The sequence below is a fragment of the Ochlerotatus camptorhynchus genome, unplaced genomic scaffold (genome assembly GCF_037179485.1).
Source record: "Ochlerotatus camptorhynchus isolate MF236.1 unplaced genomic scaffold, CSIRO-AGI_Acam_v1.1 ptg000388l, whole genome shotgun sequence".
NCBI classification, from domain to species: Eukaryota; Metazoa; Arthropoda; class Insecta; order Diptera; family Culicidae; genus Ochlerotatus; species Ochlerotatus camptorhynchus.
This window is the reverse complement of record NW_027040875.1, coordinates 190022-200659: the sequence shown is the minus strand read 5'-3', so window position 1 is coordinate 200659 and position 10638 is coordinate 190022. Positions and strand designations below refer to the sequence as shown.

Here is a 10638-nt window from a genome sequence, read left to right as displayed (position 1 = left end):
ACCATCGGATAGGGGAAGTCTTTCCCTACCCGATAAGGATGTTGGTTTGTGTGGGCGAGCCTTGAACCCAGAAATCATCTAGTGAAGTCATTGTTTACAAAAGCTGTTTTAGGCCCTAATTCCAGCTCTATCTCACGGATAGAAATATCCTTATACCTTTTGGCAAATATCTATTGCTGATTATTCATAAAATGTATAAGTCAACTAATCAGACGCCTTGCAAAAAGTTAATGAAGATCATGTGTCAAATGAAATGTATAAGCGGTCACACATACCTTTTATGCATTCTTATAGAACCTGCGGTTTGTCTTATGGAATGTATAAGGCTGATGTTTTGGCAAAAATTTATTAGTGAAACACATGAATAATATAATTGATTTTCGTTTCGTGTAGATTTATTTGTTTGTGAATACCACCAGGTTCAATGCAACCCCAATGATGATAAGCTACATTATTTCTTTCAATATTACTTAAATAACACCACTTTAGTTTGTTATCAGCAGAGATTTATTGTAAGGAAAGTATATACAACTAACAATAATTATTAACAGAACAGCACATAGTACTATTCGAATCAAACTCTTCACTGACCCGACAACGCTCTCATTATTTTTATACAATAAATAAAATAAGGAAGCCTACATTGCTATTTATAGTAATGTATATAAAATCCATTAATTTAAACGTTTTTGTCTATAGAACTATTGTTTGCTTCATAGTTATGTATTATACTGCTGTTGAAGAATCATGCAACGTTACTTATTATAATTGTGTAATGTTATAACATGTTTTCAGTTGTATTTTGCGTTATGTAATCCGACATGATAATCGAGTTAGTTGTATGTTGTAGATACCTAAACTCTCCATTATAAAAAAAGCTTGAGAAGCCACTGTTATCAGCAGTCGTGCCGAGTTGACATCAGATATTCCTGCGAATAAAAAAAAATGAATTATGGAACATTGTACAATAAGTAGAGTATTTGTTTCTTTCTATTAGTTACGAGTTTATTTGGCTTTGATGGTCGAGCCTCTGGACATGCGCCAAAGGATAATTGAATCAAAATTGATGCTGTGGAACAGATAAAACAATAAATATGAAAAGACAGTTCATAATATACCCTTGGGTAAAATGGCCCTGAGTGGTTTTACATAGCTATTCGACTTGACTTCTTGACTTTGACGAGCATAATTGCTAGTTCAGTACTTTAACTAGCATTTCTATTTCTACGCTGGATGGATGTGGGACAGCGGTGCATTATGGACTGCTTCCCCCTACTGACTATAAATGTTTACTTTCCTATTATGGCGCATGGCGTCCCTGTTTCAGAGGTTGTCCACAAATTCAGGAAAAACAAAATTAGAAGGGTCTGTGCCTAGGGGCACGAACGGAAGCTTGACTTAGGACCGCTAGTGGACGGAACAAATGTGAAGAGCATTTAGTTCTTTTAATTGATTGATCATCTATTACCTTAACTCTTCCGTTTTTGATTTGTAGGCGTACCAAATTTGTAGTATTTTTTTTTCAAAGAGAAAGTTGATGAAGAGAATCGATCAAAATCACTTGCATTCCTGCTTCCAAGTTTGGTTACAAGATTACAACTTGTTGGCCTGAAAAGGGCCGTTTTGTTGCCAAAGGTGGTGATGATTTAACCTCCGAAACCGTACAGAGAAACGTCTGTCGCTTCAAAGCATAGACGACATCCATGGCCGCTTCCGTTTGACATGTTCAGTGTAGGTGACATCATCACGGATCACATTTTCCAGGAACTCCTTCAGCACACCTCGTGTTTTCTCGTGGATCAGACCGGAGATACGTTTGACACCGCCACGGCGAGCCAGACGATGGATGGCGGTTATCACGAAGAACCTTTCCATGACGCTTGGCGCCTCCTGTACCAAGACCTTTTCCTCCTTTGTCACGACCTTGTGGCTTGTTAGGTAGAAGAGTGGACTACCTATCCTGCCACCACCTTTCTACTGCTGCTATTGCTGCTTCTGCTGCCTGCTCACCACGCCGTCCGAAGCGAAAATGAGTTGAGGCTAGACAGCAGCACTCTTTTATATCTTTTCAGGTTAAAGCAGAATGATGTGCAACCAAGTGGTACTCGATTATGACGACTGGGTTTGGGAAGAACGTTTATTTCATGAAAACAGTGATAAAATTATCACTTTTTATTTGTACATTGGACAATGCTTCACATTACAACTTTTTCAGTAGTTTCTTGTTGAAAATCATCAGTCGGAAGCATTGCGTAGAAATATTGCTGATCGATTGGTGAAAAAAATATTGAAATTGGTTCAGGGGCAGCTGAGTTATTAATGTTCAAAATCTTTCATAATTTTGTTTCATGTTCCATTTTCGGTTTTCACAAAGTATACCCCCAGTATAGAAATTAAAGACGTAGTCCTACGTCAAAATGTGTGAACCATGGACACTCGCCAATCTCCCTTCCTTTACTAAACTATCCACGTGGTATATTGATAGCTCCTTACGATATGTTTCTTAAATCATCACTCATAATAGGAACATATGCCACATAGCCACAGCTTGCAGGTATTCTATATACAAACGTGCAGGAAAATAAAATTTTAAAGTCACAGAATTCTTGTGTTTTGTCTTGAGTTTTCTAACTCCTTGATCTGGATTTTTTTTCTGTGTCCGGGACCTTTTAATTTTTGTCGGAGTTGCCTTGATACGTTTCTCAAGAATTTCCTTAGAATCATCCCGTAGTTTCCTTATCCTCTCAGGGCTATGTGGTCTTCTTCTTTGGCTTTATTACGTCTCCACTGGGAGTTTACGTCCCTTGAGAAATTTTCCAACCCATAAAATTCCTATATCAGATCGGGAAGCGAACCCTGCCGCGTCCAGCATGGTCTTGCTTTATAGCTGTGCCTTTACGGACTGAGCTAAGCGAGGCCTACCATTATATATGGTATTCCCCTTCAATTTTTCTCCATAACACTCTGGGAATTCTCCTCAACCAACTGCAGTAGTTAAATCCAGAAAACTCTTCAAATTTACTGTACGAATTGTAATATCTAGCTTTCAGAATCATAAGGGCCTAACCACCGACAAACCGACATGAATGACCATAGCAAAAACAATAAAATTTCTGACCAAAGCACACACTAGCCGGCGCCGGTGGTGTAGTGGTAAGCGGGACTGCTTTCTCACCCCAATGGGTCTGGGTTCAATCCCAGCCGAGGTCGGTGGGATTTTTCTGAGGTATAAAAATCTCTGGTCATGTCTTCCTTCGGAAGGGCAAGTAAAGCCGTTGGTCCCGGCCCATGTAGTTTGAATGGGTGCGATATCCTACGCAGGTGTGGAAGCTGCCTTCCTGCACATTCGATTGCCATCAATGGATGGCAATCGATGTCCGTCGGAATTGGCACTACATTGCGGAACAGAGACCGACGTTAAATAAAGGAAAAAAAAAGAAGACAAAGCACCAGTCCGCATCGTGCTCTCTTGCCGTGCGGATCTATTTGCTTTTTGCTTAAGGAAGTGTTACTACTACCTAAAGCTACAACAAATTTAAACAGCACTTTTCAGTGCTCAACCTGTAAAAATTTTCTACCTTGTTCAACTCCTCTTATTCCTCTTCGATCCTTGTTTGGACCCTACCCGAGGTAATCCTTCTTGGATATCGATTTGGAAAATTCCTCTTCGATCCTTCAGATTCTTATAGTAATCTGCTTGGAAGTCAATTTGGATAAAAAAAAATTACTGCCGCCATGGCGCCTAAACGCAAAAGAAAGGGGCAAACTCTTGACCCTCCTTCTGAAGAAATTAATTTGAGTAATCAATTTGATTTGCTCACGGATGATGAGAATGATCCATCATCCAAGAAAAATTCTAGTAAACTTTCCCGGCTTAATGCCAAGAAGGAAAAGATTTCCCCTATTGTGATAACCACTACCGATTTCCATGCTCTTCGCATGGAACTTTTTAATTTCGTGAAAGTTAAGTTTTCACTACAAATTGGACGTCGGGGTGAATGCCGTGTATTGGCTGAAACCTTGGACGGATTTAAATGTCTTCTCAAGTATCTTACTGAGAAGAAGCACAAATTTTTTACTTACGACACCAAAACTGAACGTGTGTTCAAGGTTGTCATGAAAGGACTGCTCAGTGGTGAATCCCTGGATCAGATCAAAGATGAACTGGCAAAATTACTTGGAGTTTTGCCACTCCAAGTAATCAAAATGAAAATGAAATCCCGTCCTGGCGATTCGCGCAACGGGATTTCTAATGATTTTTATTTAGTTCACTTCAAGTCTAGTGAACTGAACAACCTTAAGGCCTTAGAAAAAGCTAGCCTTATGCTCCATGTCCGAGTGAAGTGGGAACACTTCAGGAAGACTGGAGGAAATTTCCAAAACCTCACTCAGTGCCGTAAGTGCCAGGGATGGGGTCACGGAACTAAAAATTGCTACATGCCAGCTAAATGCATGAATTGTGGTGATTCCTCTCACGCAAAGGACGACTGTCCTGTGAAGGAAGATCCTAAGAAATTTAAATGTTCAAATTGTGGTGAGAACCACAAATCCAATTTTTGGGAATGTAAGACTCGCAAAGCGATCCTACAATCTCGTTCTAACCAACAGGTAGGAAACGCTCCACGTTTCCGACCAGGTACAAATTCCTCAACGGTCAGCGAGGAACAAATTCTACATTCGTACCCGTAGGTACAAATATCACCCCTGCTTCAAATGTTTCATCTGTACCTACTCCCCTCGCTGCTAACAATGTTCAGCGAGTTAATGGAGCTACCTATGCTGCTATTGCACCGGGTAGAAATCAAAATACTAACCAACGTTCTAACGGAAATTTTGACAATTTTGACTTAGGAAGCATTACTGCCCCTAAAATGGAATTTTTACAGAATTCATTAATTGACATGATTTCTGATATGCTTAAATCTAACTCCATGTTTGATGCTATTCAAACTGGAGTAAAATTTGCTAATAATATTGTCATGACTTTAAAATTCAGTAATGGATTTTAAAGCATTAAACATTTTAAATTGGAATGCTCGATCTCTTAAAGATAATGAAGACGAGCTATTTAATTTTTTGAGAGTTCATAACGTGCATATTGCCGTTATAACTGAAACGTTCCTTATACCTGACCATAAGGTTAAAAAGGACGCAAATTACATGATTTATAGAAATGATCGTCTTGATGCACCCTGTGGTGGCGTTGCCATCATTATTCATAGACGAATCAAGCATAAAATTCTTTCTTCATTTGAAACCAAAGTTTTTGAAACTTTGGGAGTTTCTGTTGAAACAAAATTTGGACAACTTACGTTTATATCTGCCTATTTGCCATTCCAATGCGTAGGCCAGCAAAAGAATTTTCTCAAGGGTGACCTCCAGAAACTTACCCGTCATAGGTCTAAATTCTTCATTATTGGTGATTTTAATGCAAAACACCGCTCATGGAATAATGCTCAAAGCAATTCCAATGGTAATATTCTGTTTGATGATTGTTCTGCAGGTTATTACACTATTCAATATCCAAACAGCCCAACATGCTTTTCTTCTGCAAGAAATCCCTCAACTATTGATTTGGTCTTAACTGATTCATGTCAACTTTGTAGCCAATTGGTTACCCATGCTGACTTCGGTTCTGATCACCTTCCAGTAACTTTTGAAATATCCCAAGAAATAATTTCTAATCCCAACAGCTTTACTTTCAATTACCATAGGGCTGATTGGGAGCAATATCGAACATTTATGGAATATAACTTCGATCCAAACATTCCTTTGCACACCAAAGATGAAATTAATTATGCTCTTGAATCTCTGACTACTTCTATAGTTGAAGCAAGAGCTGCCTCAGTACCAAAATGCGAGGTTAAATTCAATTCAATTATAATAGACGATGATCTTCAGCTCTTGATCCGTCTTAAAAATGTCCGTAGGAGACAATTTCAAAGAACACGCGATCCTGCCATGAAAGTTATCTGGCGGGATTTGCAAAAACAAATTAAAAAGCAATTCTCTGCCCTGAGGAACAAAACTTTTGAAAATAATGTTTCTAAATTAGACCCGAGTTCCAAACCCTTTTGGAAACTCACAAAATTTTTGAAAAAAACCTCAAAAGCCTATTCCAGCGCTTGATGATGATGATGATGGTCCCACCTCTTACCCCTACAAAGGTTTGAGCTGGACGATTTATCTTTAAGATAATTGAATATGACATTTTAACCAGGTTGGCAAACAAAATCGAACTGGTTTCAGTTACAGATATAGATTCCCTCTAAAGTTTACAGTTGCTTCACAGCGATATAAATGTGGAAAAGCTCAGGCGTCCATCTCTTAGTTCGCCTTTTTGTCCACCTAAAATATTCATAAGTATTACAAGCAATCAAGAGTTAATGAACAATCAACAAAGCATCCTATTACACTAGTAACCCCGCAATCTGATGCTATCATAATTTTCAGCAATGTCAGGAATGCTCACGAACCCCCAACATTTGCCAGAAAACTTACTACTAACTCAAAGTATCTTCCAAATAAGCTTCAAAATTGCATTTTTTTTTTTTTATCAAATGTTAAATTCAGTCCTCTATATCCGTAATACGCGCGCGAGGCTCAGACCTTTGTAGACTACTTTTTTTTTTTAATTAATCTACTATAAAATCATATATTAAAAATCCATCATCACCCTCGTGGCGAACAGAAATAGTTTTTGCAGTGCTACAATAATTATTAAAAAGTCGTTATGACAGCTATCCATATAAAATAATCCGTTAGAGATAACTTCGTCAAGATACATAATTTGTCAATTCATAAAAAAAATCACTGGATAACTGTTCAAAAGACAGTTTTAACGTGTGAAATGCAGTGTCTTTTAAATTCTGTAAGTGTTGCTGAACGTTTGATATGTCTAGGCATCGAATTGAAAACATTTATTCCTTTATAATATAATGAATTTTGTGAAGCACAAGTCAAGAAATGTGGTGTTCTTATTTCAACTGCGTTTCTAGTATTATATCTATGAAAGTCACTTCCTCTTTCAATTCGATCACACAAATATCGAGGCAGCAAACCGTTAACTACTTTAAAAATGAACACCATAGTCAAATATACAATTCTTTGCTTCACCGACAACCATTGTAAGGCGTCTAACATCAAAGTTGAGGAAGTGAATCTATTACATCTCAAAATCAAACGCATTATTTTATTCTGCAAGCGCTGTAATCTCGATATTTGTGTTGCATTGGCCAGAAATAAAATGGAAGGGCAAAAGTCAAGATGAGGAGAGATGATTGATTTGTATAGCTGTATTTTACTGGCAATAGTTAAATCGTTTTTCAGTCGACATAGAATTCCATACTTCTTGGCAATTTTCTTGATGACATTGTCAATGTGAGAGTTGAACTTAAGTGTGTCATCAATAATCACGCCAAGATATTTAATCTCCCGAACGCGATCAATAGTCTCATCATCAATTACAACAGAGACGTTCTCATTTACTCGATTCCGCGAAATTACCATAAATTTAGTTTTACTTGTATTCAATTTTAACTGCTTATACTTCAACCATCTACTTAGAGAACGCAAATCTTCATTCAAGTGTAAAACGGCATCATCTAAATCCTTAGCTGCAATGAATAACACAGTATCATCTGCAAAAAGATTAATGTCGCAAAATCGTAAAACACGTCGCAAGTCATTAATATACATAATAAATAACAGGGGCCCTAATACACTTCCCTGGGGCACTCCAAGGTTATTCCCCACGGGACTGGAAACAGAATCATTAAAAACAGTCCGTTGAGTTCTGTCAGACAAATAGCTTTCAAACCATTTATATGCAGTACTCGTAATTCCAAAGCGCTTGATTGATCTTAACAATAAGGGCCTAGAAATTGTTTCAAAAGCGCGTTTAAGATCCAAAAAAACAGCAACAATCGTATCTTTACACTCCAAGTTATTTTTCCACTTCGCTAATACCAAATTCAACGCGGTTTCACAAGAATGACCTTCCCGATATCCCGATTGTTCTGGTATCAACAAACTATTACTATTTAAATACTCCAACAGCTGGCCTTTAACAACAAGTTCTAAAATTTTCTCTAATGTGTGCAACATGTTGATGGGACGAAACTCTTCGGCTTTAATCGTTCCAGCAACTTTTTGAATAGGAATCACTAAGGATTCCTTCCAAATTTGTGGCACATGTCCAGTTTGTAATGATTCATTAATAAGGTCCAGCAAGATGTGGCCAATGACATGAAAGCAATCTTGAATAACTCTAGCATTAACATTATCTACTCCAGCCGATTTTCCTAATGAAAAACAAATAACTCTAAGTTCATCTAATGTGATTGGGTGAAAAACTTCAAATCTACAACTACTATTAACTGGCTGTTTTATTTCGTCAGGTTCATCGACCAATTCAATAGATTGATTAATCAATGAAACGCTATCTACGAAATAATCATTAAACTTAGCTGCAATTACTTGTTCTGACTGTTCTAATGTGCCATTAAAAGTTATGGACCGCGGTTTGCAATTACTAGGTTTTAATAAAGATTTCAAAATTTTCCATAACTCTTTGCTGTTGTTTTGATGCTGATCAATCTTCCTTTGAACATATTCACAACGAGTTTTCTTTATCGATTGTGAATACTTATTACGCGCGATTGTGTACCTAGTCCAATGATTGTCATTATTAGATCTACAAAACTTTTTGTACAATTTGTCCCTTTTCCGTTTAAGACGCAAAAGATCCAAATTGTACCAGCTGTTCGAGTTTTTCAAAGAAACAAACTTTTGCTCAACTAGTTGATTGGTACACGTTTTCAAAGCGTTATTAAGAACAGCTGTAGATTCATCTAAGTTACCGGCCGCGAATGGAAAATCCAGGCTTCTCTCAACAAGATTCGAAACAGCTTGCTTCGAATATTTCCTCCAGCACTTCAATTTTACAAAATTATCGTTATCGTTAACATGGTCTAAGACATTAATCACTAAAGTCTCATGATCGGTTATTTTCAAATCAGTATCCGTAACTGAACAAATGGAATCAAAATTGGAATAAACGTGGTCAATTAAAGTTCTACTGTGCCTGGAAATACGCGTATACTCATTTACCGTTTGCTTTAAATTAAAAAACTCAGCTAAACGCTTCAAATGATTCGAATTATGGTTATCACGCCAATTAATATTAAAATCACCAGCCAATATATTTAATTTACTAGAATCAAGGAATGTCTCAAACCAGTTCTCTAAAACTTCAACAAAACGCTGGTCACTAGAACTGGGAGAATGATACAAAACACCATAATTACCCATCTTCATGCCACGTACAACTGTAATGCCCAAGAACCAGTTGCCATCAATAACTTCGTTGGTACGAAGGTTGAATTGAACTGATTCTTTGACATAAATAGCAACACCGCCAGTGTGTCTAGAATGTGATAAACAAGCAGCAACAATATATCCCGGAATACTATACTGATCAAAAGCTTCAGTTTCTACAATATGAGTTTCAGATAAGAAAACTAAAAGAGGACGTTTTTCCTCAACAATCTGACGTAATGCTACGTAGTTTGTTGACAACCCCGCAATATTCAAGTATAAAAAATCGAATTGATTCACATTCCTGGAACTTGGCTGCTATTTATTGAAACGCAAGCTGCTTTTCTTCTGATCAAAAAGTCTTTTATAAAGCAAACATTCCGAGCTAAATGCGGCATGGTTGACGTCCAAGTTCATTTTTCGTTCTTTATTCGTTTTCAAACAATTAATACATTTCAATACAGTTGACGTACACTCCGACGTTTTGTGTTGTTGGCTGCACCTAGAGCATCTATCACAATTTTTGCAATCCATGCTCTTGTGCCCAAATTCTCCACATTTGAAGCATCTCAACACATTAATCGCGGGAACTATCGAGCACCGATCAAACCCTACATTTACTTTTTTCGCGCATAACAAACATTTATACGTATCGAAATCGACTTCAATCACAACACTGAACTTGTTGTACGTGAAGCGTGGATTTTCAAACAAAAAGAAGGTGGTAAAATTTTGATCACAAATTTGGAAAAAGCTCAGAAACTTGCTAAGCAATTCGAGAGTTCCCATAATTTCAGTTTGGGTCTTACTAGTCCTATTGAGAATCAGGTTGCTCGGGATTTTCGGAATATTTTCTCTCGGGAAAATATTTTTGATGATTCCTGGGGGACTGATTTGGACGAAGTAAGGTCTATAACTAAAAAGTTTCAAAATATGAAAGCTCCAGGTGATGATGGAATTTTCTATATCCTCATCAAAAAACTCCCAAAGAGTACCTTGTCTTTCTTGGTAAAATTATTTAAGCGATGGCATACTTTCCTGATAAATGGAAAAATGCAAATGTTGTTCTAATTTTGAAGCCGGATAAAAATCCAGCTGAAGATTCTAGCTACCGTCCAATAAGTTTGCTTTCTTCAATAAGTAAACTTTTTGAAAAGATAATTTTAAATAGAATGATGCTTCACATCAATACGAACTCAATTTTTGCAGATGAGCAGTTTGGATTTCGCCATCGGCATTCAACTACTCATCAACTCTTAAGAGTTACCAATTTAATTCGTTCAAACAAATCTGAAGGCCACTCAACTGGAGTTGCTCTTC

The 10638-nt window shown here is 37.3% G+C and overlaps 1 protein-coding gene across 1 annotated transcript in view; it reads right to left on the bottom strand.

Moving 5' to 3' along the window:
• Nucleotides 1-484: 484 nt before the first annotated feature.
• Pka-C1 (Protein kinase, cAMP-dependent, catalytic subunit 1) overlaps nt 485-10638 on the bottom strand; it is a 36680-nt gene continuing 26526 nt past the window's right edge. Inside the window, exon 3 of the mRNA XM_065233068.1 lies at nt 485-929. The gene's annotated coding sequence lies outside the window, so the exon portion shown is untranslated. The remainder of the gene's footprint in view (nt 930-10638) is intronic.